This window comes from Papio anubis, chromosome 10 (genome assembly GCF_008728515.1).
Source record: "Papio anubis isolate 15944 chromosome 10, Panubis1.0, whole genome shotgun sequence".
Taxonomy (NCBI): domain Eukaryota; kingdom Metazoa; phylum Chordata; class Mammalia; order Primates; family Cercopithecidae; genus Papio; species Papio anubis.
Genome location: NC_044985.1, coordinates 110,362,517 through 110,390,227, shown reverse-complemented (window position 1 = coordinate 110,390,227; position 27,711 = coordinate 110,362,517). Strand labels below are relative to the sequence as shown.

At 39.1% G+C, this 27,711-nt stretch overlaps 1 long non-coding RNA gene across 1 annotated transcript; it reads left to right on the top strand.

Annotated features, from left to right (window-relative positions):
* The first annotated feature begins 2,298 nt into the window (after nt 1-2,298).
* On the top strand, nt 2,299-27,044 carry LOC103876569. The gene is made up of 3 exons (XR_635851.2): nt 2,299-2,308; nt 4,237-4,271; nt 23,897-27,044. It is a non-coding gene; the product is annotated as an uncharacterized LOC103876569 (long non-coding RNA).
* Nucleotides 27,045-27,711: the final 667 nt, after the last annotated feature.

The following is a 27,711-nucleotide window of genomic DNA, read 5'->3' as shown; positions in this document are numbered from 1 at the left end:
GCAGATTGGAAATAATCAGTCTTGTCCTGTCTGTCTCACGGGGCTTTTATACCCATAGAGAAGTGTTTTGCAGATTCAAAGGTGCTCTCAGGGATGCTGCTACTATTGTTGGTAGTGTTTATGGTCATGGGAATTTAAGAAAATTTTAAAAGATCTCGTAAGCAGTGTCTGGAAATAGCACCTTATGGATTAGCATTAAAATTTGCTATTTCAAATCCTTTCCACTGCTGCACATTAAATATATACTGGTAAAATATGTGGTATTAAATTTCAACAAAGCGTTAATTTCTGGAACAAGATCAGACTCTTCAGCATATTTCCAGGCAGTTTTGATCCCATGAATGTGTCCTAATACTGCAACCACTTGCTTGTGTCTGAGAGAGTGATTACATGTAAGAAACATTCATGCCTCAAGGAAGAAAAGACTGACAAATGAACACTCAAAGATTCCAGAACCAGGAACAACTGATTCCAAGGTTTTAAATATCAGAGACTTATATACTAGAGGAGACATGCATGCCAGAGCTGTGGAACAGTAGTGTGGAAAATACCACAGCCCAAATTATTTCTTTAATGGTCTCCAAAATAAATGGTTGCCAACCAAACCATACTTGCCATACCTTTTTCTTTTGGCTACTGTTTTGAGCTGCTTCTAGACACAAAAGGGAAAAGGAGAATGAAGTCAATTATCTGCAGAACTCATGCTAACAAGCAGTAAAGGCTCATTACATACTGACTACTTCATAAAAAATCAGTTATGTCTGACTTATTTGTGTTGGCTGTCTATATTGATTAGATTCATTGTAGAATTGCTAAACAGTTGAAAGATGAAAGGATATGGTTCACTTAAGAAACAATGTAGACATTGTTTGTTTGTGTGTATGTGTGCTTGTGCATGTGTTGTCTTTATTTCCACTGTAGAGCTATTTAGATTTAATAAGACAATAGAAACAACTCCTACCAAAATAACATAAATGACATGGTTAACAGATAGTGAGCCTCGAAGTCACATGCCAAGCTGTCTCTTCATTGAAAAGGCATATATGTTCATGCATAGAAGCAAAAGCAAATTACCACTCCCTCCTGGTGAATTATTGGATGGCTCTCCAGTTGTGAGCCTGTGAAAATCATAAGGAACTAATTTTAGCTTTTTATTAGATTCTTCCCAGATAGATTACAAATAGTTTATAGATCTCCCTAAATCTTTGCCAAATTATTTTCCACTTTAAAAAGAATATTGTCATTTAAGGCTACTGTCTCAGATGGTGTTTCCTGTCACTCAGAATTGCAGAGTTAGACTTCTCAAAATCATTAAAGTGCCAGTGATTCACCACAAGACTCCTGTTTGTGTCTGCTGATGTAAGACTGTTAAAAAACATATGGCTTTTTAGGTATTTTACTTCTTAGCTATACATGGTTTTCTAGTGAGTTTGTTCTTTTTCCATCAGCCTTGATGTGGTCTGGAAATGTGATTTGTAGCATAGCATATAACTTATAACTGAGGACATCTTTTGTACATACTCTTGTGTCTCAGAGGGTTAAATGAACTCTCCGATGAAGGCATGGTCTCCAGGGATGGAGGCTGGGGTGGGGAAGAGATCCATTCTGACTTCTAGCGTTTGACGTCTCCGATGAAGGCATGGTCTCCAGGCATGGAGGCTGGGGTGGGGAAGAGATCCATTCTGACTTCCAGAGTTCTCGCTGCGTCATTGTTAGAATCAGGTTGGCCTGAGGTAGGACCCTAGCAAGGTGGTAACTCAATGCTATGGCTCATTAGATCTCTGTTTTGGGTTGTAATCCATTTTAAGGGGGAAAGGCCAATCTTTCATACTGAGTAGGTAGCGACAGTTCCTAGCTGAGGTGTTTTTTGTGAAACAGCGAATGGAGTTGTTTATTAGTGAATAGTAACACTTTTAATGGACCCTAGTGCTGTTGAGGAAACTCTCTGTGTATATCATGCTGGAAAAAATTTCAGATGTAATTTCCAGCAGGCACCTTCACTGCATTTTATCAAATAGCAATGCAAGTCCCAGAGACATTAACTGACATTGAGCTCATGGCAGAAACAGGTATTTTGACTCTAAGTTCAGGGTTCTGTTCACTATAACCACCACTTATAGACTTCTCCAGCAATAATGAGGTGAGCAAAACAAGATGGCTTTCTCTGTTCTTTGAGATTTCTGACATCAGTGTTCTTCATTCTCTGTAGATGCAAATACATCTGGCTAAACTTAAAGTGACAGCAGATACTTTTCTGGAAGAGCTTTTTATGGAAGAAGGAGGTTATGTATCCTCTATTACTTCATAAGTAAGTTCTATTACTTCATAACTAATTTTCTTACAACTTAACAACTGAAACTAAAACATATTTATTATCTCATGGTTTCTGTGGGTTGAAGTCTGGGAATATCCTATCTGGGTTCTCTGTCTCCAGGCATCTCACAATCAAGGCATTGGCCAGGACTGTGTTCTCATCTAATGGCTCGATTGGGAAACTCTGCTTTTAAGCTCACTCACATGGTTACTGGCAGAATTCAGGATGCTGTGGGCTGCTGGCCTGAGAGCCTTCATTCCTCGCTGGCTGTTGGCTGGAGGCCCTCTCAGTTCCTTGTCACATGGGACTCTTCAACATGACATCTTGCTTTATCAAGGCCAGTGAACAGATGGCAAGGGAGAGAGAATGCTACCAAGGCACAAGGAACAGTCTTTTCTTATCTAATCCCAGAGGTGACATCCTATCACTTTTGCCATATTTCATATTTACATTCATTAGAAGCAAGTTCCTAGGCTCAGCCCATAGTCAAGGGGAGGGAACCACATGAGGCTGTGAATGCCGGGAAGCAGGGACTCTGGGGAGCCATGTGAGAAGGTCTATCACAGAAACATTGTTCTAGTTGTCACATATTTAACATATATGAAACTTCATTTATTTTGGTTTGCTAGAGTTCATCACAATGCACTGTTTACTTTAGGTCATGTCATCACATGTTTAGCTATAGTTCACGCAATCGCCACTAAAACGGCAAGGGAGAGATGAGGATAAAGTGTGGAAAACCCTCTTCCACCTCCTCCATCCTCTTCCATTCCTATCCCTCCATCCTGAGGCACACAGAGGGAACCTATGCTCACAGGAAGTGCTGCAGGATCCTCAGCATTCTTTTAGATCAAAAGCCTGGAGAGAAAGCCATGAAGTAGTCACATTAGGGCTTTGGTATTGGAAGAAGTTGGGTTTGAATGCTGTTTCCACCCCGTGGTAGCCATGGGATCTTGAACAACATTACTCAAACTATTTCGTCATATGTGCAATGGGGTATTAATTCTTGCATAACAGGTCGTTGGGAGCATTAAGCAAGATAATGGAGGTGAAGGAGAATAGCCAATCCCTGCCATGGAGGAAGGGTCACAGCAGATGGGCATTTCTGTCTTTCTTCCTTTTCAAATGATGGAATATTCCATAGAAAGAGTCAGGACAAAATATTGTCTCCGTGGTAGGCCTCTTTGAGTTTGAGAGTTGTGACACAGCTTAGTATCTGGGCATCATTGACTCTACTTGCTCTTTATATTTCTATAAATTAGGGTTAAAAGCAGTACCTATCTCATGGGACTTTTTTTTTGAAGTTTAAGAAAGATAATGCGTGTTAACTGCTTAGCGCAATGGTTTCCCCATAGTACACACTCTAAATGCTTGCTGTTATAGTTGTGAAGTTTATAGTTTTCTTCGTATAGTACCTTGAAAAATTTATGTAAACTCTCTGTGCCCTTATTTCCTCATCTAGATAATGGAGAAAATTACATAGCTACTGGGGTGGTCATTAAGGTTAATGAGTTAAACATATAAAGTACTTAAAACAGTCTTAGCACGTGCGTGGTAAGTGCGCAAAGAATGTAAACAAATATTAACATTATTTGTATTAGTGCTTGATCAATGTTTGTTTCTGTTTTAGATGACTCTTACCTAGTACAAAAGTTTAACAGAAGTTTATATTGTGTTATTCATATAACATATATTATGCTATTATTGTATATATCTATGTCTCATATGATTATATTATTGAGAGGTTCGACATAAGGATGTTTCAGAGACCCCTAGAGTTCTAGTGCAGAATTTGCTAACATTTAGTTATCAGGTAAAAATGCTCTCCTATGCATTGTAGAACACATATAGGACCAACTTTTCTAAAGTGGATGTTTGCTTGGGTTTTAAATCACCTGCATTTATGTTGCTCTCTTCTGCAGGTGATCACAGCGATTACCCTATGATGCAGGATGAGGTGAGGGATGCCACCATCCAGCTGAGTTTCAACATATTAGAGGAGAGGGGGTGGACTGAAGTGCTTCACTTCTCAAAGCTTTTTCTTTCTTTTTCTTTTTCTTTTTTTTTTAAAGCATTGGCTGACATTTTGAATTGTATCTCAGTGAAAACTGAGGACAATACCTGTTAGTAGTGATGCAAATAAATATCTTTTCTTATTTTTATATTTTTAAAAAACCCTGAAAAGTAAAATTGGCAAAGAAAGAAAATCCTAAGGCCACCTACTCACATTCTCCTATCTCTGCTAAAAGGACCAAGAGCTTGATTTAGCCTCTGCACACACACGCATGTGCCCACACACATGAAGAATCAAGTGGTAGAATCAAATATTAAACAGAACAACTTTTTTTTTTTTGGTCACTGTCCACTCATACATTGCGTGTGTGAAGAGCCTGAGGTCCCCAAAGACTGTGTGTGAGATGGACATTACAGTATCACATTCAAATGGCCTTTTTTCACAGGTGAATCTTTTTGGTTCCAGATACTCATTCTCTCTGCTTGGTTCACATTCCAGTCACCATCATGAGTGGTCACCATCACGTCATTCCAGTCACCATCACGTGTTCTTTGTTGTCAGCTTCACTTGCCTTCCCCTTGAATAGTTCCTGCAGAAATTTAGCCCCACTTTAAACGTATCAAATGCACCCATTATCTTCAGAGCCTTTCCTGGGAAGAAGTTCTCTTGTAACAAGGGACTCTTGGCAACAATGATGAACGTTAGCGGTTTCAGACATCTAACAAAGGGTATGCAAAGCAATATTTGGTGAGAGAGAGAGGTTGAGGACAAGAGAGTGTTCAAGAGAGAGAGAAAGAAAGAGACAGAGGAGAGAGAAAAATCCCTTTATAAAGTCGTTGAAATACAACTTCAAATACTCTTGTGTTTCTGGGAAGAAAGCCTGTATGTATATAAAGTAGCATCCTTCCATTAAGTTCTAAATTAAGTTAATGAAAACAAGTCTGCTTTCTGGAGGTCACAGTGAGAGTCGGGCAGTGGTGATTGTTTCCATGAGAAAATTAGTTGATTGTGGGAACCTAATGATTTATCTGGATTTATTTCTGCCTCAGTCATATGGTAAATCAAAGCATCATGTTACTCTTCCTCTGTTGCTTTCTCTCACTTTAATTTTTCTTAAAATAAATTTCCTTTACCATCTCGAAGTAAAACAAATAAAATCTCCCAGTCTTCCTGCTGTTGAGGGCCAAAAAGCCAGTGACGAGATTTGTCACGGGCTGCTCAGTGCTCTTGAATTGGAGTAAAGATGGACCCGCTCAGGTGACTGTAATAGAGATAAGAGGGGGTTGCCTAGCTCAGAAAAGAATCTGTTTTTCTTTGACTGCACCTCAGGAAAGGTCAAATAGGATTAAATTTTTAAAGTTGACCAGAACAAAGATAGATGACTTGATTTTCAGTGCAAATTTGGTTATGTCAAACCAAGTAGCACCAGAAATATGATCGATTAACCTCTGGAGAGTCGATAGCATATTTCATTTCACTCCTTCTGGAGTCGCCATGAACACTGCACTGTCTTTCAGGATGATGGATTTACAGGGATTTCCAAATGTCTATTAATGCCCTTCACCCACTTTGCTGAGATCAGTCATATGAACAAATGGTTTGAAGATTTTGTGTGAAGATGCTATAAAAAGAGTCATTGGTTTCCCTTGTTCACAGTAGTTATTATGTGTATGGGTAGAGAGGAGGCTACAATTTGAGAATTAATGTCATTGAAAATGAGAGCAATATTTGAGAGCCTTGAATTCTCTGAAGAGTTCAAATAAAGATGTCTATTTTGAAGAGGATCTTTATTTTCTTGTTTAATAAAGAAGATCTTAAATTTTTTGTTTTTTCAAAGTACATATTTCTGTGGCTTTTCGTATTTCCACATACTATGCAAGTTATTAAAACCCCAAATTTTCTGTCTCTGATTGCAATGGGGCTGGTAAAAAGGAATGGGTAAGAACAAAAGCAAAATGGAGAGTGTTTAGAGAGCGTAACAGAGTCATCATGGATAACAGTGGTAATTTTTAAACTTGCTTTTCTGAGCGACAGATTTTGAGAGGACAGCAAGTGCATAGGCTGCTATCATCTTCTCTAAAACAGAAATGCGAGTAGACATTTGGCTGAAAACCACATTCGTCATTGTTAATGGAAATAACGTTTAAAATGTAACATTTAAGATGTATATGTAAATAATAATATCTATTGAGAGATTTCTATATATTAGGGACTGAAATAGTTGATGTGATAATTTTGGACAGTCAACCCTGAACACAATATATGGATGTGTGTTTATGCAAATGATCACACAAACTGTAATACAATGTGATAAAACATAAATGCTAGACAATAATTGTAAACCATGCACTACAGGGAAAATGAAAAGGAATTAATTAATTATATTAGGGAGGAAGAAGAGGAAGAAGGGAGGGAAATGAAGAAGGCCTCACAAAGGAGGTGAACGCATGAACTTTGAATCATGAATGAGATTTAAGATTATTATTATTTTTTGACAGAGTCTCACTCTGTTACCCAGGTTGGAGTGCAGTGGCATGACCTCAGCTCACTGCAACCTCACCTTCCGGGTTCAAGCAATTCTCCTGCCTCAGCCTCCCAAGTAGCTGGGATTATAGGCATGTGCCACCACACCTGGCTAATTTTTAATTTTATTTTTAGTAGAGATGGGGTTTCACCATGTTGGCCAGGCTGGTCTTGAACTCTTGACCTCAAATTACTGGCCTGTCTTGGCCTCCCAAAGTGTTGAGATTATAGACGTGAGCCACCACACCCGACCAAGATTTCAGATTCTTAAGGAAAATGGCAATAAATGAAGGAGATGGTTAAGAGAAGGAAGGGAGGATGTGGATGATAATAAACCCATTCATTCAACAAATACATATTTAGTGCATAACATATGTCAGGCACTGTTTCAGAATATTCTAGCAGTGTTTTGGCATCAGTATGTGTATGTCTCTCAAGAAACCTAGGGGAAGATAATGAATGAGATAAATAATGGTGAATTCTAAGAAGGAAAAATAAAGTAGAGGAGAGTGTGAAGTCTTGAGGGAAAGTGAGGTGAGACCCTTGGATGCGTAGACGAGAATGTTCTCACCGAGAACCAACATTCTGAATGAAAAGCTGAAGGGAGTGAGGAATGAGCCATGTGGTTCCTAGGAAGAGAACATTCTAGACAGAAAGATCAGAAAATACAAAGGCCTCAAGGTGGAAACATGCCTGTGTGAGCCAAGGGGTTGCTTGAAGGGTAAGAATGAGGGGAGGAGATTTGCGGGGAGATGATTTGGAGTTGAGGTGAGACTTTGGCCTTTACTCTGAGGGAGATGGGAAAACATCAGGGTTTAAACACAGATATGACATGATCCAACAGTGTTTGCAAAGGGGTCTTGACAGCAGTGTTGAGAACTTATATTTTTACATTACTTTGTAGCTTGTAAAGTGCTTTCACATATAATGCTACACAACTCCTCCTTCTCTTGATGAAGGAACTTAAACTCAGAGAAATTAAAACAACTGTCCTGACATCTTGTCACTAATGAGTAGTTGCACCAGAATAAACGACCTGCAGGATCCAAGTTGGAGCTGTTCCCATTGTCCCACTGTCCCCAAGAATATCTGGAACACATAGGGATAGTCAAGAAAAAAGGGGACACTTCAAAATTCCTATTTTTTTCCTCTCCTTTCCTCCTCTCTTTCAACCAAAACTACTGTATCTTTAACCAAAAATGGCATGTCTTCAAGATTGAAAGTGTGAGAATTACAGATGATGGTGGTCATCAGCACATCAACATGTTAGCATTTGTCAACACATAACTTGCCAACACATAAGCATTTAGATGAAGATTTTAGGTTTATGTTTGTGGTCCTTCTTCAGGCTGGAAATAGGTTAGGGACTGGAACTGGTCATGACTTTCAGTCATAGAAAGTTCTTTCTTTGAAGGGAGTGGTCAACAAAATCAAGGGCTGAGCACACTCAAGTTTCTAGTGGTACAAATCTAATCACTAACGTAAGGATAAACTGGGGTGGAGAGGAGTGGATTTTAGGGCTGTGTGTGTGCGTGTGTGTGTGTGTGTGTGTGTCTAAACTTTCTTCCCATCGACTTTCTTGCTGGCTGTGATTGCATTCAAAGGGTAGTGCTTGTAGGCAATGGATCATGTTTCCCAATTATCTCTATTCCTAGATTCTAGAAAAAGATTTATTTTAAATTTTCAATTTTTAAAAAAATTTTTACATTTTTTTTGGAAGGCTTTGTGTTGAAATTTCTATCTAGAGATAGCTAGAATGGCCTCATTTTAAACTGTTTAGGTGAAATGTTGGAAGTACAATGAATGCACCTAAATCTTGATGAATAGTTACATAAATAAAGCTGTGTAGGCACTACTTAGACCAGAATATGCAACTTTTCCAGTACCATAGAAGGTTCCCGTTTTCCCTTCCCCAGGAACTGCCCCTATTTTAAAACAAACTTAGCTATGATCTTGACCATATCTTTGACCTCACATTTTGGCTTATGTTTTGTAAAAATTCACTCCCAGTTCAAAATAGAATATGCTGTGATTATTTAGTAATTATTAATGTCTCTTATAAACATCTTTTTTTTTTATTAAAACATGCAAGAAAACACTAATTACATTTTATTTGGCATCTTTATGTTTAAATGACCAAAGAAAGAGGAGCTGGGGTAAAATACCATGAAAATTTTATTAAACACAAAATAGAATAAGAACTTGGAAACAAACTGCCAAACCCCAATTGCCCACTGTCCCTCCATTTATCATAGGTTCTAAGCCCACAGAATTGAGGTACTTAATGAAGCCTTCTGTTGGGGAAAAAATAATCCTCTTCATCACTTTTTTTGTTGACTTGGTATGCAGTACCTAGCCACAAGTAATGTGGGGAAAGCTACTTTCAGTAATTTTCATCTCATTCAAACTGAAGAGAAAATGACTGTGATTCCCAATTGGGAAGAATAATCAATACCCGGTTCCAACACATTGGTGATAAGTGTAGATGTAGGTCACCAACCCATGAGCATATTTACTGTCTCCTTTTATTGAAATTTTAACATTTATGATAATTTTGTAATGCTATTTAGTTCACACATTACCCTGTTTCTCAGTAAATTCATTGTTGAAATATGGAACATGTGTCTAACATAAAATGTGAGTCACACAGGTTGCTTTAGAGAGACCTCTGGCAGGTGCTTTCTAATTAAGAAGCATGTCGTGTTTGCTTCTGTCTTGCATCTCCATTCTCAGGGAAAGCACGGCAGACATGAGTGGAAAGCAGGTTTTATTCTTAATCCCCAGGATGGACTCTTGGTGGACCAACGTGAGTCTCATGCCTGTTTCTTAACCAGTTACATGACCAAGGAAATGACATAGAGGTACAGGTTACATTGGGAAATGTGCCCATCCCTAGATATGGAGGGTTACAGGAGGGCACTTACTCTACAGAACCACTTCGGACAGTGATGTGGAGAATGGAGGTTCCCATGGGAAAGTCTGCTGCTTCCAGAAACAGGGGTAGTGGAGGCTCAGCATCGGAGTAAGGAGTGGAGAGTGGGGTGGATGGGGTGGGGGAGTCCCAAGGTCAAGGTTCAGAACAGGAAGGGCCAATTATACAGCTGATATCTTAAGACGCATCTGGTTCTTTGAGTGAATTGTGGGAGGTTGGAGAAGTGATTCCATGTACCCAAACCTCAAAAAATATGAGCAGACCTGGAAAGCTGTATGGATTTCCTGTGATGTCAATAAGCTGCCTATTCCAGTGCCTTTTGCAAAGAAGTACTTCCGTTTTAAAAATGTACTTCTGTTTTCCATTCCCTTTCTCTTATATCTGCTCATTAGCACTCCTCCAAAAGTCCAGCCTTTGAATTTGGTTAGAGATATTATCAAAAGGGAATAGATGGCTATTCTTGGCCAATATTTATTAATTTATTTTTTTCACACTCTTCCAAACCATAATGGAAATTTATCTTATTGAGAATTGACTGAGCTCTCCTAACTTATTTATAAAAACATATGTTAAAAGTTAATTTCTGAAAGAGTGCAATAGTAAGAATGATTGTTTTGTGCAATTTTTAAAATACTTGGTTTCTGGGAAAGCTAAGATGACCTATTGGAAGCAGCTGTAGTCTGCAATGCTCATGGAAATGAATGAAAGGAGCAAGAGAATTTAGCACCTTCAACTTAGATATTTGGGTTCTTACATTGAGTCTAACTAGGCAAATAGCTTGATCCATGGAGGCAAAGAGAAGCAGGGTGGGGTGACACCCACCAAGGATCAGCATGGAGCAAAGGGAACCCCCTCCCCCAACCAAGGGAAGCGGTGAGTGATTGTGTGACTCTGCCTGGGAAACCATGCTTCTTTCATGGATCTTTGGAATCCATGAATTAGGAGATCCCTTCATGAGCCCATACCACCAGGCCTTAGGTCTGATATAAGGAGCTGTGTGGAGTCTCAGCAGAGTGGCTGCTCAGGAATGCACAGAGACCCAGGAGTTTTGCATACTCTGGCCCTGGGATCCATGACAAAGTGGGAGATCCATCTATACATATCCCTAGGAAGGGAGCTGAGTCCAGGGAGCCAAGAGACATCATTCTGTGGACCCAATTCCAGGCTTCATGGGTTGAGACCCACTGGCTTGAAATTCCAGCTGGCCAGCAGCAGCAGGCTGGAATTTGCTTGAGTCAGAACTGAATTCCCAGAGGAAGGAGTGGCCACCATCCTTGTGGTTCAGTAGACTCAGTCGTTTCAGCCTGCTAGCTTTGAAGACTACAGGTGGACAAGTGAAGGTCCCCCATAGCACAGCACAGCTGCTTTGCCAGATCGTGGCCGTATTGCTTCTTTAAGTAGAACCCCAATCCATTCCTCCAGGACACTGGGCAAGACCTCCCTGTGGGGGCTTATTCTACAGACAAAGCTCTCATTTCTCCCTGGAATGAAGCTCCCAGGGGAAGGGGCAGCCGCCATCTCTGTGGTTTGATAAAATCTAACATCCCTTCATGTTAAAAACTCTCAATAAACGAGGTATTAAAGGCACATACCTCAAAATAATAAAGAGCCATATCGGCAGTTTGGTAGACTCAGCCATTCCAGCCTGCCAGATTTGAAGAATCCAAAGCGTCCAGATGAGGAAGGGTTCCCCTCAATGCAGTGCACCTGTTCTACCAAAGGACAGCCAGTCTGCTTCCTTGGGCAGATTCCTGATCTTGTTCCTCCTGACTCAGTGAGACCTCCCAGCAGAGGTCTCCAGCTACCTCCTACAGGCATATTTGGGCTGGCAACAGGTCAGTGACCCTCCTTGGGACTGAGCTTCCAGAATAAGGAATAGGCTGCCATCTTTGCTGCTTCACAGCCTTCACTGGTGTTACTTCCAGGTATAGGGAAAACCAAGGCAACTAGGGTCTGGTGTGGACCCCCAACAAACTGCAGCAGCCCTACAGTAGAGGGATCTGACTATTAAAAGAAAAACAAACAAACAAAAATGACCCCACAAAACCCCATTCAAAGGTCAGCAACCTCAAAGATGGAAGGTGGATAAGCCCATAAAGATGAGAAAGAATCAATGCAAAAATGCTGGAAACTCAAAAAGCCAGAGGGTCTTTTCTCCTGATGACCACAACACCTCTCCAGCAAGGGCACAGAGCTTGACTGAGGCTGAGATGACTGAATTGACATAAGTAGGCTTTAGAAGGTGGGTAATAACAAACTTTGCTGAGCTAAAGGAGCATGTTGTAACCCAGTGCAAAGAAGCTAAGGATCATGTTAAAACAATACAGGAGTTGATAGCCAGAATAGCCAGTTTACAAAGGAACATAGCTGACCTGATGGAGCTGAAAAACACAAGAGAACTTCACAATGCAATCACAGGTATCAATAGCAGAAAAGACCAAGCAGAGGAAAGAATCTCAGAGCTTGAAGACTATCTTGCTGTAATAAGACATGCAGACAAGAATAGAGAAAAAATGAAAAGGAATGAACAAAACCCCTGAGAAATATGGGATTATGTAAAGAGATTGAACTAATGACTGATTGGGGTACCTGAAAGAGATGGGGAGAATGGAGTCAAGTTGGAAAATATACTTCATAATATCATCCAGGAGAACTTCCCCAACCTAGCAAGACAGGCCAACAATCAAATTCAGGAAATGCAGAGAACCTCAGTAAGATTCTCCATGAGAAGATCAACTCCAAGACACATAATCATCAGATTCTCCAAGGTTGAAAGAACAAATGTTAAGGGCAGCCAGAAAGGCCAGGTTTCCTACAAAGGGAAGCCCATCAAATTAACAGTGAACCTCTCAGTGGAAATCCTAAAAGTCAGAAGAGATTAGGGGTTAATATTCAACATTCCTAAAGAAAAGAATTTCCGGCCCAGAATTTCGTATCTGGCCAAACTAAGCTTCATAAGTGAAGGAGAAATAAGATCTTATTCAGACAAGCAAATGCTGAGAAAATTCTTCATCACCAGTCTTGCCTTGGAAGAGCTCCTAAAGGAAGCACTGAATATGGAAAGGAAAAACCATTACCAGCCACTACAAAAACACATGGAACTGTAGACCAGTGACAATATGAAGCAACCACATAAACAAGTCGGCAAAATAACCAGCTAGCATCATGATGACAGGATCAAATTCACACATAACAATACTAACCTTAAATGTAAATGGGCTAAATGCCCCAATTAAAAGACATAGAATGGCAAGCTTGATAAAGAGACAAGACCCATCAGTATGCTGTCTTCAGGAGACCTATCTCATGTGCAAAGACAGACATAGGCTCAATATAAAGGGATGGAGGAGAATTTACCAAACAAATAGAAGCAGAAAAAAGTAGAGATTGCAATCCTAGTTTCTGACAAAACAGACTTTAAAACAACAAAGATAAAAAAGAAAGACAAAGAAGAACATTACATAACTGTAAAGAGTTCAATTCAACAAGAAGAGCTAACTATCCTAAATGTAGATGCACCCAATACAGGAGCATCCCAATTCATAAGGCAAGTTTTTAGAGACCTACAAAGAGATGTAGACTCCCAAAAAATAATAGTGGGAGACTTCAACACCCCACTGTCAATATTAGATCATCAAGACAGAAAATTGACAAAGATATTGAGGACCTGAACTCAGCTCTAGATCAAGTGGACCTCAGAGATATCTACAGAACTCTTCACCCAATAACAACAGAATATACATTATTCTCATTGCCACATGGCACTTACGGCAAAATTGATCACATAATTGGAAGTAAAAACACTCCTCAGGAAATGGAAAGGAACAGAAATCATAACAAACAGTCTCTCAGACCACAGTGCAATCAAATAAGAACTCAATAATAAAAAAATTCGTTCAAAACCACACAACTACATGGAAATTGAACAACCTTCTCCTGAATGACTCTTGGGTAAATAATGAAATTAATTTAGAAATCAAGTTCTTTGAAACTAACAAGAACAAAGAGACAACATACCAGAATCTCTGGGATGCAGCTAAAGCAGTGTTAAGAGGGAAATTTATAGCACTAAAATGCTCACATCAAAGAGCTAGAAAGATTTCAAGTTAACAACCTAACAACTTAATTAAAAGAACTAGAGAACCAAGAGCAAACAAACTCCAAAGCTAGCAGAAGACAAAATAAACAAATAAATAAATAAATAAATAAATAAAACAAGATCACAGCTGAACTGAAGGAGATACACTAAAAACCCTTCAAAAAACCAATGAATCCATGAGCTGATTTTTTGAAAAAATTAATAAAATAGACTGCTAGATAGACTAATAAAGAAGAAAAGAGAGAAGAATTAAATAAATACAATAAAAAATGATAAGGGGGATATCACCACTGACCCCACAGAAATACAGGCAACCATGAGAGAACACCAAAAACACCTCTATGGACATAAACTAGAACATCTAGAAGAAATGGATAAATTCCTGGGCACATACACCCTCACAAGACTGAACCAGGAAGAAACTGAATCTATGATTAGACCAATAATTAGTTCTGAAATTGAGGCAGTAATAAATAGCTTAGCAACCAAAAAAAAAAAAAAAAAAAAAAAAAAAAAATCCCAGGACTAGATGGATTCATAGCTGATTTTCACTAGAGATACAGAAAAGAGTGAGTACCATTTCTGCTAAAACTACTCCAAACAATTTAAAAGGAGGGACTCCTCCCTAACTCATTCTGTGAGGCCAGCATCATCCTGATACTAAAATCTGGCAGAGATACAACAAAAAAAAGACAACTTCAGGCCAATATCTTTGATGAACATTGTTGCAAAAATCCTCAATAAAATAATAGCAAACCAATCCAGCAGCACATCAAAAAGCTTATCTACCATGATCAAGTTGGCTTCATTCCCAAGGTGCAAGGTTGGTTCAATGTACACAAGTCAATAAATGTGATTCATCACATAAACAGAACTAAAGACAAAAGCCACATGATTTTCTCCATTTATGCAGAAAAGGCCTTTGATAAAATCTAACATCCCTTCATGTTAAAAACTCTCAATAAACTAGGTATTAAAGGCACATAGCTCAAAATAATAAAGAGCCATATATGATAAACCCACAGCCAATATAATACTGAATAGGCAAAAACTGAAAACATTCCTCTTGAAAACTGCCACAAGACAAGAATGTCACTTGTCACAACTCCTATTCAGCATAGCATTGGAAGTTCTGGCCAGGGCAATCAGGCAAGAGAAGGAAATAAAGTGTGTTCAAATAGAAAGAGAGGAAGTCAAATTATCTTTGTTTGCAGGTGACATGATCCTATAACTAGAATTCCATTGTCTTAGCCCAAAAGCTTCTTAAGCTGGTAAGCAACTTTAGCAAAGTCTCAGGATACAAAATCAATGTGCAAAAATTGCTAGCATTCCACTATACCAATAACAGGCAAGCAGAGAACCAAATCATGAATGAATTCCCATTCACAATGCTACAGAAAGAATAAAATACCTAGCAATATAGCTAACAAGGGAAGTGAAGGACCTTTTCAAGGAGAACTACAAACCACTGCTCAAAGAAATCAGAGAGGACCCAAACAAATGGAAAGACATTCCACACTCATGGATAGGAAGAATCGATACTGTGAAAATGGCCGTACTACCTAAAGTAATTTATAGATTCAATGCTATTTCCATTAAAGTACCATTGACATTCTTCACAGAATTAGAAAAAGCTATTTTAAAATTCATATGGAACCAAAAAAGAGCCCAAATAGCCAAGGCAATTCTAAGCAAAAAGAACAAAGCTGGAGGCATCATGTTAACTGACTTCAAATTATACTACAAGACCATAGTAATCAAAACAGCATAGTACTAGTATAAGAACAGACACATAGACCAATGGAACAGAATAGAGAAGTCAGAAATAAGACCACACACCTACAGTCAACTGATTTTTTATAACACTGACAAAAACAAGCAATGGGGAAAGGATTCTCTATTTAATAAATGTTGCTGTGTGAACTGGCTAGTCATATACAGAAAATTGAAACTGAACCCATTCCTTACACCATATACAAAAATTAACTCTAGATGGATTAAATACTTAAATCTAAAACCCATAACTAGAAGAAAATCTAGGCAATGCCATTCAGGACATAGGCATGGGCAAAGATTTCATGATGAAAATGCCAAAAGTAATTGCAACAAAAGCAAAAATTGACAAATTGGATCTAATTAAACTAAAGAGCTTCTGCACAGCAAAATAAACTATCATCAGACTGAACAGACAACCTACATAATGGGAGAAAATTTTTGCAATCTATCCATCTGACAAAGGTCTAATATCCAGAGTCTAAAAGGAAATTAAATAAATTTATATTAAAAAAAAGCAAAACCAAACCACACATAACCCCATTAAAAAGTGGGCAAAGGACATGAACAGACACTGCTCAAAAGAAGACATACACACGGCCAACAAACATATGAAAAAAGCTCAGCATCACTGATCATTAGAGAAACGCAAATCAAAACTACAATGAGATACCGTCTCATACCTGTCAGAATGACTGTTACTAAAAAGTGAAAACAGATGTGAACAGGGTTGTGGAGAAAAAAGAATGCTTTTACATGGTTAGTAGGGGTGTAAGTTAGTTTAATCATTGTGGTAGATAGTGTGGTGATTCCTCAAAGACCTAGAGGCAGAAAAACCATTTGACCCAGCAATCCCATTACTGGGTATATACCCAAAGGAATATGAATCATTCTATTATAAAGATACATGCATATGTAAGTTCATTGAAGCACTATTCACAATAGCAAAGTCATGGAATCAACGTAAATGCTCATCAATGATAGACTGGATAAAGAAAATGTGGTACATATGGAAATTGCTATGTAGTCATAAAAAGAAATGAGATCATGTCCTTTGCAGGGACATGTATAAAGTAGAAGCCACTATCCTCAGCAAACTAATGCAGGAACAGAGAACCAAACACCTCATGTTCTCAGTTACAAGTTGGAGCTGAATGACAAGAACACATGGACACATGGGGGGAAGAACACACACTGGGGCCTTTTGGAGGTGGGTGTTGGGGGAGGGAGAGCATCAGGAAGAATAGCTAATGGATGCTGGGCTTAACATCTAGGTGATGGGATGATCTGTGCAGCAAACCAACGTGGCACACATCTACTTATGTAACAAACCTGCACATCTGGCACATGTACCCCTGAACTTAAACTAAAAGTTGAAAAAAAGAAATACTCGGTATCTAACTTTGACATTTTAGAATATTTTTAAAAAGTTTTTTAAAAAGATTTGAATGTTCTGTTAAGTTCCACTGAACAAAAGAATTATGTTTTCTAGATCAGTTTCTAAATCTACTGGAAATAATCAGATCTATTTTCACACATTTGTAAGCAAATAAACAAACAAAATCAGAATGATGAAATAACCAGATTTATTAACAAATGTATGTTTGGCCCACAGGGTCTGGATTCTGTTCTGCAGAACTGTTTTCTCCTTGATCATCTAGTGATTTGTGGTGTAGTGGATTTTTTTTTTCTCTCTAACAGATGTGGTATTAATGAACTCAGGAACAATGAGGATTATTTGGATTAAAGCTTATTTATCTTCTTCTCTAATTATATTTTTAGAAGGTGGCATGGGGTCACTAAATGTGTCTTTCCTAATTCTACAATATCTCTCTCCTCCAGAATATCTCCTCAATGTGACTCTTTTTGGGTTGGAGGTGGTGGTGAGGAGGTGGGGCTTGGGGGAAGAGCTCTTACTAAGTGCTTACTTACTCCCGTATTTTCAATGTGTGGGCTACATGCCTCCCTGTGCTCATCCTGCCAAATTCTGTGCAGAGCTCTTTGATCTCTTCTTGCTGCCTTATATGGGTGTGGGAAGGATGAATTAATTAACACTTAGAAAGAGCTTTGAACATGAAAGTGTTTTGTTAGTGCCACCACATTTCTAGGCTTCTCCCCTGTCTGTAGATTTTACTATGTCATGGTCCTCCCTACCTTTCACCCCCAGGCAGACACTGTTTGAACTTGTAGGGATAGTTCACTGGACTTCTAAAGAAAGAGGCCTAGGTTTTGCAATGGAGAATGAAATAGTTCCAATGGAAGCATTCTCATTTTCCTGGACTTGCCAAAATATAGCCAGCCCATTTTAGGTCAAACTTCTTACTTAACTTTAGATATTTTTTTGAGGAGGGGAGCATTGCAGATGTGTAATGGATTTACACTCCAAACCTTCGTATAACCCAGAATGCCTTTTCTACCATGAGAAAATGTTCAAGTCAGTCATTTTCAGTAACACCTACTCACTGTCTCCATCCTGGCTGACCAGAACCCTAGCCTCAGTCACTGTCTCCTGAGATCAGCACCTCTTCTCATTGAGGTTCTAGCCACACTTTTCTATCTCACTGGAATCTCACATCTTTATAATATCTCTGCTCACTTTTTCTTTAAACCACATAGAGAAAATTACTGTGTCAACATTTTTCCAGTTTGAATGTCTATTCTTATACCAACACACAACCCAGACAGTGGATTGATCACTGATGGTCTCTGGAATGTGGATTTGGTTGACACAAAGATGTGGCCATAGACTCCACCAAAGATTGTCATGTGAGCATGGCTCTTCTATGACAGCACTATGAAGTCTCACTCCTTCCCACTCATGCCTGTAAGTGCTGAGACCAGCCTCAAGGCCTTAGTGATCTATCACTGTCCTGATCTGTCACTGCTTTTTTGGATTGACCTGAAATGGCTTTTGGTAAGTGTAAGGATAGAGAATCTTTTGTGAAAATTGCAAAGACAGGTAGAATCCAAACCAAATGGGGGCTATATTTCTTCATTTTCAGAGACAGTGGTGAAGATTTGTAAATAGATGGTGTAGCCAAATAACGTATTGCTTTAGTACATTCCACCTTTATGAAAATGACTCCTTAGTTTGGCATTGCTAAGTGAGTGTTCAGATTTGAGATTTTGCCTGTTTTATTTGTTCTAAAATTTTGTTCAAAAAGAAACTGTTTTTTTACATCTTTACATCATCCCTTATATTTCCTTCTGTTTTCTTCCTTGGTTTAGAAAAATTTTATAGAATTATTACTATGATCATTACTATTTACAGAGCACCTGTAACATGCCAGGCATATACTAGATGCTTTTCTTCCAGTATTTCATTTACTACAGGTATCTGAACTAGATTTGACTAGTTCCATTTTATAAATGGGAAAAATGAAGGCTTAGAAAAGTTACTAATTTGCCCACGGAGCTTGTAAATGGCAAGACTGAGATCTAAACCCAGGCCAGAGTGAATCCAGAGTCCATGCCCAGAGTCCATGCTCCAGCTAATATTCTACCCTCTCAAAGACTATGTTTACTGTAGCAGTAGAAAGTGTATTCTCCTCTGATGCATAAAATGCAGGAAGGACTTTACAATCCACTCCAACGAGTCATCTAGCATGGTGGAAATTCTTCAAGATTTTTCCAGCTGAGTTTCTAGTCTGTTAGGATTACACTGAGTACTGGCTGGGGTGACATTGAAGAAGCTTCTTAACCTCTTTGAGGTTCAATATCTCCACTTCTAAAATGGGGCCAATGATAATACCCAGCACATGGAAATTTGGCTATGTGATTATATACAATGCAATGGATGGTGGATGGTGAGTTGCTAAGTCAATGTGGTTAGTAAGCAACTGCGTTATTCTTGATGAGAGATCAGGAAACTCTGAACTAAAGGCACCTGAAAGGAGGCAACATACATGAGAGAAACTCCTTGGAAAAAGGATGTGAATGAAAGAGAGGACTTCAACATGAAGCATCACTGGGAGGTAGAGGCAATTTAACTGAGGCAAGAATCGCAGGACAAGGGACAGGCTTGTTGGGGGGAGGGGGATGAAGACTTCAGTTTGGAACATTTGGGTTTGGGGTGATGGGAGAATTTTTGTGTAGATATGTTTACCAGGACTTTGCCAAATAACACACTTCTCCTCAAATTCTTGCTCCAGTTGGCTGTTGGTGAAACTCAATCCAAAACACCAAGTAACCCAATCAATAGATCTGTCTTGCTCTTGAGTGGATAAGATACACTCAATGTTTCATGTGATATTGGTCTGAGCAGTGTTCATTCACTGGCACTAGTATCTCAACCAGCCTTAAATCATTCCACAGCTGAGAAGAAGTTTGGTCAAAAGGAGAGAAGATAGAGCTAAAGACGTGGGTTTAGGTGCCAAAAGCAGGAAGAAGATATTTTGAGATATCAAAGTGGATGAGATTGTCAAGGAGGAGAATACAAAGTCAGAAGCAAATTCTAGATAGTGAGTCTTGTGAAAGCCTACATTTAAAGAACGGGCATTTAAAGGAAATCCAGAGAAGACAAAAGGCAGAGAAAAACTAGGGGATGAATTTCAGAACAAACAAGGGAGAAGAGAGTTTCAAGTAAAAGTTGACATCGGTATTGAGTTCTGCAGGGATGACAAGGATCAAGGGACTGAATTTGCAATTATGAGAATGTTGGAAACTTCTGAGAAAAGAGTTTCTGAAGAGTAGTTAGAGCTGAAGCCGCATTTCAAAGGGCTATGAAATGCTTAAGTATTGAAATGCTAGAGCCAGGGAATGATCTCTACTCAGTCCAATCTCAAGTGAAATCTTGGGCATATCTTATCCATTCAGGAGCAGGAGGGGCCACTTGGTTGGGTTACTTGGTGTCTTGGGTTGAGTCCCACCAAAAGCTGACTCCGGTCAGGATTTGGTGAGGAGTAGTTTATTTGGGGGATGATGCCAGGAAGAACCAAGAAAGAAATGGGGACTTGAGACAGAGAAGGGAAAAAACAATACAGGATGTTAATGATTAAGTTGATATGGGCAATTGGGGTAATTTCTGCTGGGGACTTCTTGGAGACAATATAAAATATGCCTTGGACATGAGCCCTTTGAGTAGTCAGGTAACTGAAAGTGTTTATCCTCCAATTCTTACTTGTATTGACTGAGGGTTGTTCTCAGAGTGTCAGCCCTGACCCCTCTGACCTAGCCTGTGTCTGCAGAGTGCAAAAAAGGAAAAAATCAAAAAACAAAACAAAATGAAAAAAACACTTCAGATGGGGTTACAAATGCATGCAAAACAAAGCTGTTAGTATTTATGGTGAGTGCAGAGGGAAGGGGCCAGGGTCTGCTATAATTAGGGATGGAAACAAGGAAGGAGGAGACTAAGGAAAGCAAAGGAGTGAGAGATGAACATTTACTGAGTGCTGAATATGCACAGGAACTGCATATGTTAGCATGTATGTGTGTTTCAGCCTCATGTCATCCTGAACATTTTCATTTGAAGAAACTGAAATTCAGAGAGATTAAGTAACTTTGTATTGAGCAACAGAGACCCAGTTCTTTCTTAGATCATCTAAAGATCAAGCTACTCCACCAATCAGCAAGTAAATGCGGGGTGTTAACGTGGGCATAGTCGAAATAGTGGCCTGTGGTGTGTTTGGACAGATCATCTCATCGGAATGGTGCTCTTTGTTTCTGAATTTGTGCTTTCATTCCTTCCCTCATTTGGAAGGAGTAATTAATAGCTTGGTTTTAAAAAGATCCCCTGCGGGTTTATGGGCTGCATACGGAAATCAAAATAACTAAAAGAATAATGAAATTGTTTTAACAAAGGATATTATTATCTCTTCTAATTATTTATGTTGTTAGAAACTTGAACATAAGATTTGCTATGATTATCCTGGAATGCTGAAAATAGAAATTACTTGTCGATGTGTTCATCCTGTCCCACTTTGGTGTCCCTCTCTCGCCTTTCCTTGTGTTCTTTCTGGAGCTGCATTCTTCCTGTCTACTACCTGGGCTCCAGATTTCTTTCCCACCCTCCGTCTGCCTTAAGGTTCTGACTGATAACACTCTGATTAACTTTGTCCTTCCTGGATGAAACCTCCTGTTTCTCTTCCTATTCATCTTTTCACTCCTTTTGCTTAAAAATCTCCTTCTTTATCTTCTCAATTAATCATGCAGTGGAGGCAGTTGTTGTGTTGTTTCTGGCTTTCTTCTGCCTCCCTTGATATCTCTCTCTTGGGTCCTAACCTTCGGACTTTTGGCACCAACCCCAGCTAATCTGATAAAGATCATTCTGGTGAATGCTGTCCATGGGGAAGGCTAGAGCAGCAGGAGGCCCTCCAAGCCCCTCCTTCCCAGGTAGAGTCTCTCTGTAAATTGTTGTTTTTTGTTAATGATCTTCCAGTTTGGGTTTTATATTTTAAAAATGTAAGATATAAACGTAACACCAAAGAAGCTTCTGAAAAAAAGAATAGAAATAAATACGCTAACCAATTGCACCACCCTGACAATTGCTGCTTTCTTTCTGCTTATTCTTTGCAAGTCTTTATTCTAGTGTGTAGTTCTGATTTCTGCATTTTAAAGTTAATATTATTTCAGGATCACTTGAAATCTATTTCTAAACAAACATCAAAATTATCCATTTTAATGACCAGTTAATATTCCATTGTGTTGGTGGCACCAGGTTTAACAATTCTCTTCATAAAAATAAGTTTTTAATTATCTAGGATAAATGCCTAAGAGTGCAATTGTTGGGCTGTATGATAAATCTATTTTTAGTTCTAAAGGAAACTGGCAAACTATTTTCCAGAGTGGCTGTAGTGTTTTACATTCCCAGTAGCAATGCATGAGTGATCCATTTGTGTCAGAGGTGTCTGAACCAGCGTGACTCCATCTTGAATAGGGGCTGGGTAAAATAGAGCTAAGCCCTACTGGGCTGCATTCCCAGGAGGTTAGGCATTCTAAGTCATAAGATGAGATAGGAGGTTGGCACAAGATACAGGTCACAAAGACCTTGCTGAGAAAAAAGCATGCATGAAGAAGCCGGCCAGAATCCACCAAAACCAAGGTGGTGACGGAAGCGACCTCTGGTGGTCCTCGCTGCTCGTTATATGCTAATCACAATGCATTAGCATGCTGAAAGACACTCCCACCATGACCATTTACAGATGCTATGGCAACGTCAGGAAGTTACCCTAGATGGTCTAAAAAGGGGAGGAACCCTCAGGTTCAGGAATGGCCCACCTCTTTCCCTGAAAACTCATGAATAATTCACCCCTTGCTTAGCATATAATTAAGAAATAACGACGAGTATCCTTAGTTGAGCAGCCCACGCTGCTGCTTTGCCTGTGGAGCAGCCATTCTTTATTCCTTTGCTTTCTTAATAAACTTGCTTTTACTTTATGGATTTGCCTCAAATTCTTTCTTGTGTGAAATCCAAGAGCCCTCTCTTGGGGTCTGGATTGGGACCCCTTTCTGGTAACAATTTCCTCACCTTTTCATCAGCATTTGGTATTTGTTCTAATTGCTATTTTTTATTTTATTTATTCTAATGGGCTTGTCTGCAGTAGTCTCAGATGAAATTTGTTGTTTCATCAAAATTATTAATAGTGCTTCTTCTACTCTTAAAGTTGCCAGTTTCCTCAAGATAGTACCTGGTTGTCACACTAGAGCACATTATGTACATGGCCACCTACTTTGTCGATACCCACTACAGTTATATGTCTTTGTGGTTTTAATGTGCATTTCCCTGATGGCTAATGATGTTGAACATATTTTCATGTGCTTATTTGTCATCTGTATATTCTCTTCAGTGAACTATTTTTTTTTGCCCACTTTAAACATTGGATTGTTGTTTTTTTGATGTTGAGTTTTGAGAGTTGTTACAATATAATTTGTCTATTAGATATGTAATTTGCGAATATTTCTTCCATTCCATCATGTGTCTTAAACATGCTCTTTTGCAGGGCTAAAATTTACCCTTTTTTCTCTTTTATTGGTCGTGTTTTTGTTGTCAAACTAAGAACTCCTTTTCTAGTTCTAAATCTGGAAGATTTTTCTCCTATTTTTTTCTAAAAGCTTCATAATTTATATTATACATCTTAGCCTACAATCTATTTGGACTTAATTTTTGTACATGGTATAAGATTTAGGTAAAGATTCATGTAGCTTTTAAAAAACTTCGTGGAATCTCATTTAGAATAGGAGTAGGATTAATAAAGTAGAGGTATACGAGAGTTTTTTAAAATATGGGTTTATTTCTTATTTAAGGGACGACTATGATATTGGGAATCTCAAGTGCTGGGAAATTCAAACTCAGTATGAGGAAAGAGGACAACCTCAGCTCAATAGTAAGTGAGATATTTACAGGGCAGGTGGGAGTCCGTCATACCCCATAGAGAGTGCAGACAGCATCACCTGGAGTGGTCTTGCACGATCCCAGATCACAGTAGTTCCACTGAAATTATTCATAGTGCCACTTACCCCTTCCCCTGTCAAAGGGTCCTGATTTCTTCAATAAAGAATATGGTCATCCAACTGGATCACATTATGTAAGTGGCCACCTGCTTTACCTATGCCTATCTGCTTTTTCCATGTCCCTAACTCAAAGGAAATGCCACAGACCCCCACATTTTGTATAATTGTCTAAGATATTAATTTGGTGCTTGGTGCTTTAATTTCGGAAAAGTATAGAAATTTCTTGCTGGAAGGGATCTCAGGGATGCTTCAGACAAGCTAACATGTATCTAGCCCTTACTGTGCGTCAGACACTGTTCTAAGAATTTTATGTGCAATGATCAATTCTCATTGAAACCCTGAAAGGAAGTTTTATCATTTTCATTTCACAGACGAGGCTACTGGGGGAATACAGAGGCTAAGCAACATGCCAAGGTTTGTGGCTGGGGATTAGAAAGTCATGATTCAACCTGGGCAAAGTGGCTCCAAGGACTATGCTTAACCACTGCCCCTGTCACTCCCTCTTCATGGTGTCCTGCAAGTGTACCAAGAGAACCCAGCAAGGTTAACAAATTTAAAGTGGTGAAGGAGGACCCATTCCAAGTTCCTATATTGTAACAGAGGTATTCGGCAAGTAAAATGGACTATGGGATAATAAAACACGAACATTTCTGTGTGTGGAAAACCTGGGGTCTGATAAAGGCTTGGGTTATATAGTCCCAGGTACACAGAAAACGACCTTGGGCAAGTCACTTAATGGACTTCAATTGCCTCATTAAAGAGGGATAATGAAAATACCTAACTCATGTGAAGTGTGAGTATCTAGGGAGGTGATGAATTTGGTGTTGTCTGAGTTACATATCAGAAAAATTATTGACACAGTATTAAAATAGTGAACAGTACTTTAAAGTATGAATGTAGTGTGGTGTCCTGGGCTATGGCTGGCTGGTTGACTGTGTTTACAGCTTGTTTTGAAAAGTCATGGTTCATTCTTTTGTATGTTTTTGTCTGCTCAGAAATGAAGGCAAGAGGAGCTTCCCTCTCATATTTCTCCTTCCATAGGTAAAGATACAATTGGCCCAGCCACAGAACCTGAAATGCCAGTTGATATCCACGTCTCAACTTTATTCTGAAACAACTTTGTTCATAGTTTTGATCATATCCCTGAATGCAGTAAACACTTGTGGCTCATTGGTAAGTCTCCTGTTTATAGCACAGAACTAGAGGCTGCATAAGGAGACACCTGGTTCCGACACTATAGAAGAAATTTCCGCAGAGTATATGGGAGGCTGAATGAATGGGCTGGGTTATATGCCATTAATTTTGGAGTGATTTTTATCAGAACAACATATATTTCCTCCTATATAGACAGTGGCAGAGTGTTTCAAGTTATATAACTAGCTGTTCTGGAAGGGTTTGAAGAAAAACAACAGGGGATTCAGTTAATGGTAAAAGAGATTTAACCGTTCTTTCTAATCCAGCTCAAAATTAGGAGCAGAGAAAGGTGGACAATGGAAAGAAACATATAAAGGTCATATTTTGATTATATTGATAGTATGGAAATTGCAAATTTGGGGTATGGGGAGGCATTATGCATAAGCAAGGGTCACGTGATCTGGAGCCCACGTACCCGTGGTGGTGGAGTAAGAGAAGTTAATGGGTGTGATGCCATCAAGGCCTCAGTGAAATCATCTGGTGTTCCGGGCTGGCATCTGCTCCATTAGGGGCCTGTAGTGACTGCTATAAAGCTCAGTTACATTGATCAGTTGTTCTCAATGTTGGCTGCACACTGTCATCACCTGGGAGCTTCACAATTACGGTTGCCTGAGCTTTCCTCCTCGCAGAGCGTTTCGGCTGCTCTGAAGGATCTCCCTAACTTCTCTTGGAAGTAACCCCCTGGTTGGGTCCCTCACAGTGGATTTTTGTGAGTGCCATATAGCTTCTGTTTCAAGACAGAGCAGCCCAAATATGCCTTTCAAATTAGAAGATGAGTTATACCTTTTTTTCCAGCAGCTGTGGGAGGCAACTGACTCTATTTCTTTGCAATGGCTTACTAATTTTCAGTTGGTTGTAAACATACTTTCCACATTTGGTAAAGCTCAAATCATCAGTTTCACTTGGTGGGGTCACAAACAGAAACTTAATTTTATTATCTAGATTGACCTTTTTTACTCAATAACTGATTCTATGGAAAAATGTCTTAATTTTACCAATAACGAATTTGAGAGTTTGAGTCAGTTTATACATTTGTACATACATATTTTTCTCTTCATTTAGAACTGACTATTTCTTATCAAACATGAAGTTACTTTCAGTCCTTTAGTCATGAAAGATTCTCAGTATTCGAGTTCTAAAGTGTTTTTCAAGTGAAGAGTGCTTTAGAAGAGAGCTATGTTTCTTTCGTGTTATGGGGTGCCTAGCACTTTGCAATACTTAATACAAATAAAACTATAATAGCTTTTTTGTAGTCATCATGCAATAAAGGCACGGCTTATCACTGAACACACTATGCAGTTAATGCTTCATAATTCCAGTTTCAGTATCTAACAGCTACCAGCCGGAATGTAACCTGACCTGACCTTCTTTGCTGATGTAAAGTGATACAAATTGATGAGTCCACACAGAAGGCCCTTTTGGTAGATGGATATTGGCTATTGTCTATTACCCTGGGACAAAGAAAATAGGCTTTTCCTGAAGCGAGAGAACTGGGGGAGCACAGGAACTTGGGATGAGATGGTATATATGGAGATTATGGGATCCTTTCCCTGGAAGCCCCTTGATTCTAGACGACCTTGGGATATCCCAGCCTCTGGACATTCCTCACTCCTTTTCTAGGGAAACAGGCACACAGATGCGTGGCCTGAGGTGGCAGAGTGAGTCAGCATCGACTTGGAGATTCTAATTCCTTCCCCGGAGCTCCAGCCTCAAGGGGTCTGGGTAACCATTAAAACTGTGCTTTACTGATTATTGTTTCAAAAACATTCAAAAAAAAAAAAAAGAAAAAGAAAAAAGCTCTGGAAAACACTTTCCCATCACCAACAGTATTGATTTTCCACTATCGATAGATTTTTTTTTTTTTTTTTAAAAAGGACATTTGTATGTAAATCGAGCAGGCAGGCAGATCATCGTTTACATTTATATTAGCAGGGTGCTTATTGCCATTAATTATTTATCATTTTTAGTTCTCCTGAAAGGTGGGTTCTCTGGTCTCCATTTTGCAACTGATGCAGGTTTCTAAGGACAGCATGTTACCAAATCCAAGTCAGGTTGGTTTCTGTAACTCACCTGAGCATGGCAGCAGGGCCTTCTCACACAGGCCAGGTAATCAGCTGCTCACTGAATGAATTTCTACATAGATATTCTTTCGGGAAAATACTTGCTAGCGTTTTGAGATTTCATTCAGTGTTATTATGGAAACCTTCTGGTTCATTGGTTGCTAGCATGTTTGATTAACTTTTACTATGGAAGTTTTCAAACATTCACAGAAGCAGAGAGAACGGTATGGTGAGAACAGGCACTCATGTCCGCCTTCAGCAATGAACAGTGTTTTGCCAGTTTCATCCCTTTTACCACAACCACTGGTTTTCTTTTGGATTTTTGTTTGCTGAAATATTTTAAAGCAAATCATA